The sequence below is a fragment of the Schistosoma mansoni genome, chromosome 4 (assembly GCF_000237925.1).
Source record: "Schistosoma mansoni strain Puerto Rico chromosome 4, complete genome".
In the NCBI taxonomy this organism is placed as follows: Eukaryota; Metazoa; Platyhelminthes; class Trematoda; order Strigeidida; family Schistosomatidae; genus Schistosoma; species Schistosoma mansoni.
Genome location: NC_031498.1, coordinates 24,598,462 through 24,606,106, shown reverse-complemented (window position 1 = coordinate 24,606,106; position 7,645 = coordinate 24,598,462).

Below are 7,645 nucleotides of genomic sequence, written 5' to 3'. Positions count from 1 at the left end.
TCTGAAATTCCAAATCATCATCATTTGAATAATGAATCATTCAAGAGTCAATATGCATTAAATGCGGTCATGTTATAACATAATAGCACTAATATATATATATGAATACCTTAATGTTATAATAGTAACTGTCAGATTATATCATTAATGACATATACAATTATAGGTCTCTCTCTATCTATCTCTATATATACAGAAAGAGTATACAATCTATATTACAAATGTGAATAGATTTCAGAGATGCACTAACGGATTTTAGAAAAAAAGAAAATTTAGTTGTTTTTTTTATTTTCTCATTTATTTCAATTGAACTTGTATGTTTGTATAAGTCGTTAGTGATAGAGGAGGGTAGCAGAGAGAGAGAGGGAGAGAATGAATTTATTACTAACAATAAAAAAGAAAACATTATTTACTTTTATATTTACTCATGGAATAAAAATCAATAATTAAGTGAATGATTGAATCTCTTTTAAACTATTATCAAATAGTTGTAATTTTATATATCAAGTTAACTGATCTATTCAGTCTCTATATTTATCTACTAATTGTATAGACTCCTGAAGAGTTCGGTATTTAAAGTATAACGGTTTTGGATACATAAGTTTCGATTGATATTATTACGTTAACTTTATGTAATTTATGTAAATATCATATAGATAAGATCATAGAAACAAAGTGTATATTATGAGATATTGTTAAGGTGTAAATTTTAAATGTTATCCATGTTTAAATAATAATAGTTAGGAATGATAAGGTAGACTACCATTTATTTCATAGTTGAAAGCATGAGTCAGTTGAAGCTAGAACACCAAGGAAAACTTGGAAGAACTGGACGGTCGTTTCGTCCTATCGTGGGACTCTTCAGCAGTGAGTATCCACGATCTCACCTCGCGAGATTCGAACTCAGGACCTACCAGTCTCGCGCCAGTGCACTTAGACATTTATTTTGCAAATTGTTTCACGGAATTTAATCAATAATAAACTTATAGTAATACAGAAATCAGTAAAATGGGTTTTTTTCTATTTTTACAAGAAGAAATTAATGATCAGATAACAAATATCCTTCAACAAAATCTAACAAATAACAATCAAGATTATTCTAGTTACACAGAGAACAGCAAGGGCGTAAGCCAATATAATGTCATCATGAACGATAACTGATATACTTTTCAATAAAACTATCGAGTTTAGGAAACAAGATGTTTTGAAAAGTAGTTACAATGTAAACATTTTGACAAGAATAACATGTTGGTTACATTTCTATAATAATAAAATATGTAATAGTAAAGTGAATTAGAAATTCTCTATAAATTGATACAAACACATAGAAACAAAATATTTTTTGTATATTGTTCATTAGATTCTACTACTAACCAGCTTTTTCTATTATTATTATTCTGATAAATCTCAAACAAAACATCACTGATGGTTCTATATAATATCATATTTTGTGACCTCCTTCTGTCTACTACTCATATAAACAAAATATCAAACTTTCGACTGAAAAACTATGAAAAGATTAGGTTGAATGATATCAATTTCTTTTTGTTCAGGGGATGAAATATTGACAAGTATGTAAGATGATACATATAATACGATTAAGAGACATCTATGTGAATAATAATAATAGTCATTTATCAGTGATGTTTTCTCTAAACTTCTGAACTATATATCATATATGCTCTACATAATATATACAGAGTAAAGACTAATGAATATGACTGAATACTTACATCTCAACCTTTGATTTTATAAAAAAGTTTCATAGGCACCAACTAAGTGACTACAATATACTTGCTAATGAGCGTAATTTAGTATTTGACATCAGTGACTGTTGAATACTTCGCTGACTCTGCTGAAATACAGTTTCCACATATAATTTAATATACAATACTTCGGTTAACCTTGTTCGGACAACTGCGTAATGAAAAAGTCAAAGATGAAATTAGGTTGAAATAATATTTTTCAAACACTGACATAAGAGCGAATAATCATAGAACCTTTTGTTCAAAATTTCGTACAATTGTTTCTCATTATGAATTTCAAAGTAGTCAAAACAACATTTGAAAGGGAATAAAATGAATTTACTGTATTTCATGATCTTGCTTCAGCTGCTTACAACTGTATTCATATTAGAGTATAACATTTGAGTAAAATAGTAAGTAATAGATATTGGTGACGGAAATAATAGGAATTACAATAACTATCAGTAATAACTATATGCATGTACGAATGAGCATATGAGTAGTTATTTGGAGGTAAAATTCAAAAACATCGAGGAGATGACCTAATAATTCTATGGAGTCTGGGAGACCAATAAGATCAACTACGCAATAATTCAGGAGGGTCTGAGGAATCTACATAAGTTTTGAAAATTGAGCTAGTGAAAACACAAATAAATGAAAACATAATTTTGACGTAGATAAAATAACAATTAGATTGGTGAAGATCGCGTAAAAAAATAAACGCAATAAAATAACAGGTACTTTAATCATTAACAATAAGGTTGTATGGAGCTGAAGCGAAACGATGAAATATAATGAATTCAGATTGCTCTGTTTCTGTTTTTGCTGTTTTTGAAACGAAGAACCAAAAGGAAATGGCTTTAGCTAAATCGCTAATTTTAGCGTATAAAAATAAAAAACAGATAACAAATAACATATACGAGCGCACACAGATGGAAGGAAAAAATGTTCCAAAAGAAACTTGAGAAGATACGAAAATGAGCACAATACAGTTTAGGAATTAATGAGGACAAATCCATGAAGGTGTGCAAAATAACTGAGAACATTCGAATGATTCTTTCGTTACGTGATTTGTTTGATTCTACATTTTTCAAATAAATAAAAGAACAACCTGAGTCACTACATCTCCCGGATGTCCTTGGAATATGCTATCAAATGTCATAGAATTAACATCATTTGTAGAAGTTACTTACTTGCTTATCTATTTACTCGTTTACTTAATTAGTTACTTACGCCTGTTACCCCTCGAGAGAGAATAGGTCGCTCAACAGGATTCTCCAATCAACTCTGTCCTAGGCTCCCCTTCCTAGTTTTTTTCCAATTCTTATTCATCCTTTTGAAGTCTGTCTCCAGTTGCAGACTTAATCTGTTCATTGGCCTTCCTATTTCCTTTTTCTCTCCAGAATTTCAAGTAAGGGTTTATTTCGTCGTTATTCTTGACTGGTTGCTCTTGTTCGTTATGTTTTCCTGCCGGTTTTTTCATTGTTTCATATGTTTGTTTCACATGCCCTTCTCTTGCACCTATTTCCGCTGTCGTTTCTAGGCCTTCCACGTATTTCCGCATTTCCACGTTAATGCTCCTTCTCATTTTCTTGATTGACACTATGTATTTGGTCATTGCCTTGGCTTTCTCTGCTCTTGTTCGACGGTTTTTAATTGCTGTCTTCTTGTTCTACTTTTCTTAAATCCCGCCCATATTTTTGATACGGATCCATTCTACACGTCTTCGATTGATCTTCTGAAATTTTTGTGGTGCGATTATGATAGACCTGGTTTTCTGTGGTGTGATCCAATGATACGCATGTAGCTTTTTGCATGCGTTTGTAGTGTTATATAGTGCCACCTATAGCCATCTTGTCGAATGCGCATAAATTTGAAAATCTCTCACCATTCTTGTTCCTTTCTCCTGGTCAGTCTCTCTCGTTCCATGATATCTTTATATTCTGTGTTGTCCATTTCGACTTAGGCAGGTCCTTTCGTGAGCATTTCTTCAAGATCGGTTGCAGCGTCCCATAAAACTGATATTTATCGTCTTCACTGCTATCATTGGTGGTTGCATAGCACTGGATAAAATTCATTGTGATCCCCTCATTCTCTGTTGTGAAGTATGCTTCGATGATTCTGAATTCATGAGATTCACATCCCATATGTATTCATCGTGCTCCTCTGAATAGCATCAGAGCAGCTCCTTGTATATGAGAGGCTTTTTTCATGACCAGGGTACAACAGAATCTCCCCTGAATCTAATGCTTCTGTCCGGTTTCAACCCATTGGGCTTCGCTTAGTCCGAGTACAACCAGGATGAATCTCCTCATTTCCTCAGCTATTTGATTGGTCTTCCTAGTGGCGCACATTCTTTGGACATTTCATGTCCCTATAATAATTGTTACTCTGGTTGTTAGAAGGGTCATCGAACTCGTGACTTTTGTTTTAACGACCTAAGAAGGGTTTATTTGTAGCACTTTTAGAGATGTTTTGTGGATCTAGTGTATAGATTTCACCATCCCAACTTAACCTCAGCGTCGTTACAGCAAAGTTAGGAGGCTTGGGAGTAAACCCAGAGATGTCGGAAACATGTGCTTTCACTTCGATCTAGTGTTCACATTTCGTACGTAAACATGGCTCCCAAACGGCATTATAAGCAACTAAGTGAGCACTCACAGCATGACACTTGCGTTGTGATAAAGTTCACAAAACAGTATGAGAAGTGACGGTATACACTAAAACTGATTTCAAAACTAAGCTGACATAATCATGCAGGGTTGCTGCAACCCGAACGTAACCAGGTACTTCACTGAAATAGTATATTGGGCACTCCTACAGGTACCAAACTTCAGAAGGATAAGATAATACACATGCTGCTATTATGACTAACGCTTCTGCAGGTTGACTAGACGGAGGCTTGAACGATGAGTTCCTTGATCTCAGCAGGTGAAATGAATTCTCCAGTTGGTTGCTTCACAAACGATTTGCTACAGCTATTTGAAGTTCAGGGTTAACTGAATATGTGTGTGACGATGCAAAATGCTATACGACGAAAACCTTTAAAGTTGGGTCGTTTACTAACAGATGGTCGACCTTTAGTCAAAAATATCTGGGTTCAAGCGGTAAAAAAGAGTAATCACCACGCCACAGTTATATTTTGGCAGGTCACAAACGAAGCACTTCATAGAGGTGAGAACACTCCTCACTTTCACTACACTACGTCAGAATACATGACCAAGACGAAGTATCTTCGACAAACCCAATGGCCATAATACTGGTGGGAGCAAACAGCTGATGGTCACGTGAAGATAACGGAGGATGTTATTTGGAAAATCATTTTAGTATGTCTCCCGAACAAAATGCACACTCGGGTAGATAAAATCGTGGATCACGCAAGGCACAGAAGGCTTGCGACAAGTAGAAAGGAGAGCCTGGCACAAACAAAACGCTTTCCTATATATCTGCCATTATTTAAATCATTCACAAACAGTTGATTGATACAAAAGGGTTATGAAGAATGCAATGACACACACATTTCAATAATGTTTACATGATATTTTTCATATTTAAGTAGGTTCTTTTCAATTTTGGAGAGTATTGACTTGATACTAAAGAAAAAAATATAAGGAAAGTGAAACGCATGAATAGTTTAGTGAGTACGTTTGAGAAACAGAATAAGAATAAACGGTAGTATGTGTAATGCCAAATGGATAAAAATAAATAAGCAGGAGAATGAATCATTAGTGAAGTAAGATTTGACGGTAGAATAAGAGATTGTGCAGCACTAATCTACAATGGGGCGATGGAAGTCTTTATCAATCGCAAAAAATAACTGTGAAATATCGATTTGCGTGGGTCACATATACGTGGTTAAGATAAAAATGAGTCTGAGGAGTCAGTTTCAGTGTAATAGAATGTAGTGTGTTTGATTGTAAGCTCCAGGTGTTTAGGAGCAAAATTTGTGTATAAGGAAAAGAGAGAGAAAAAATGAAAGAACGAAAAGAATAGTATGTCACTTGGTTAGTCATAACTATGATAAATATGGACATAAACAGATTTTGAACAGTCACATGGAAAATGAATAAATAAACGAAAGAAATTCCATAGGTTTGGACCTTGTTTAAATAAATCACTGGTTATTACACTGATAATCCTTGTTCAAATGGTTCAAATGGTTGAGGATGGAATAGAAGAAGCTTTCGCTTAACGGGCTACCGTGTCTAGTAGCAGTGGATCACCAATACCTCCAGGCAAAAACCTAGGTATATGAACGATAATAGAGGAAAAAAAGAATTTGGTAAATCATAATAATACGTTATCCTTAGTCCTTAAGAATAAGCCAAGTTTCCTCTTAAAAGACTCCTGGGAGGTCTCTTGGACTAGCTCAGTCGGCAGCGAATTCCAGCATTTGACAACTCTAAAGAAGTAGAAGTTGTGTCTGCAGTCTGTTCTGCTATATAGGGTCTCCAATTTCTGGGTGTTACCTCTTAGGTTATTATTGTGACTAAGCTTAAGAAGATGTTTAAGGGGATGACCAGAAGTATTAAGGATCCTGTAAGTCATAAGAAGGTCACCTCCAAGACGCCTGTACTCTAACGGGTAAAGGTTAAGTGATTTGAGGCGCTCTTCATAAGGTTTGAATTTGAGTCCCCGAACTGATTTCGTGGCTCGACGTTGTATACGTTCCAGAGTGTCCTTATCCTTTTGGAGGGAGGGAGGAAATACTATGTTTCCGTACTCTAAATGGGGACGAATAAAACTGTTGAAGATTATGTGGAAGGTTCTACCGTCAAACTGGCCAAAAATGCGCTTCAATGTTACCAGTGCAAGGTTTGCTTGAGAGGCGTTTCTGTCACAGTTCGCATACGATTTCAGGTCATAGGGTACCATCACTCCTAAATCTTTTTCGACTTGGGAAACTTCTAGAGGGGAGTTACCTAAGTTACAACTATAGTCTGCAACATGTCTCAGATGGACTACTTTACACTTTGAAGTGTTGAAGGTAAGTCCGTTGTCGTCTGCCCGACTTTAAAGTCGGGTCAGATCCTCCTGAAGAACTAGTATATCATTATGATTACGTATCTCTCTCCAAAGTTCCACATCATCAGCAAAAAGCAATAAGTCAGATGAAACTTGTTGAGGAAGATCGTTAATATAAATCAAGAAAAGAAGAGGTCCTAGTATTGAGCCCTGGGGGACCTCACTAGGACATTCCATAGCCTGAGAGAGAATGAAGTTAACCCTGGCCTTAAAGTGTCGGTTTTCTAAATATGAAGAGAGCCAATCAATTAAAGGGGGTTTTATACCCAATCGTCCAAGCTTCTTGATAAGACATACGTGGTTGACCCTATCAAAAGCTTTTGAGAAATCCAGGTAGATGACGTCAACCTTTCCCTTGCGATCAAGGATGGTTGTCCATCTATCCACCGCAGTCAGCAGGTTGGTCATACAAGAATGACCTTTTCTGAAAACATGCTGTTGAGGTGAGAAGAACTTTGAGGATGATAAGTATTCTAGTATACCGTCGTGTATTAGGGATTCCATAATTTTGGAAGGTATGGAGAGAAGGGCCACTGGTCGGTAGCTTGAGGGTTCACTGCATCGACCTCCTTCGAAAATTGGTGTGATGTGGGCCAGCTTCCAAATTTCCGGTAGTTTGCCTCTGCTTAGCGAGTGTGCAAACATCACGCTAAGTGGTGTCGCCAGGATTGAAGCTGCTTCCCTCAAAACAGCGGAATGAACCATATCCGGACCAGGAGAAGTGTCTTTTCTTAGGTGCTGCAGTTGACGGAGCACAAGGTCAGTACTCAGATCCACTTTGGAAAGTCCTGTACAGGTACAGGTGAAGCTTTCGTCAGTATAGTTGATGTGGGTCAGCTGGAATATCTGGGAGTATTGTTCAGCCAAGAGGTTAG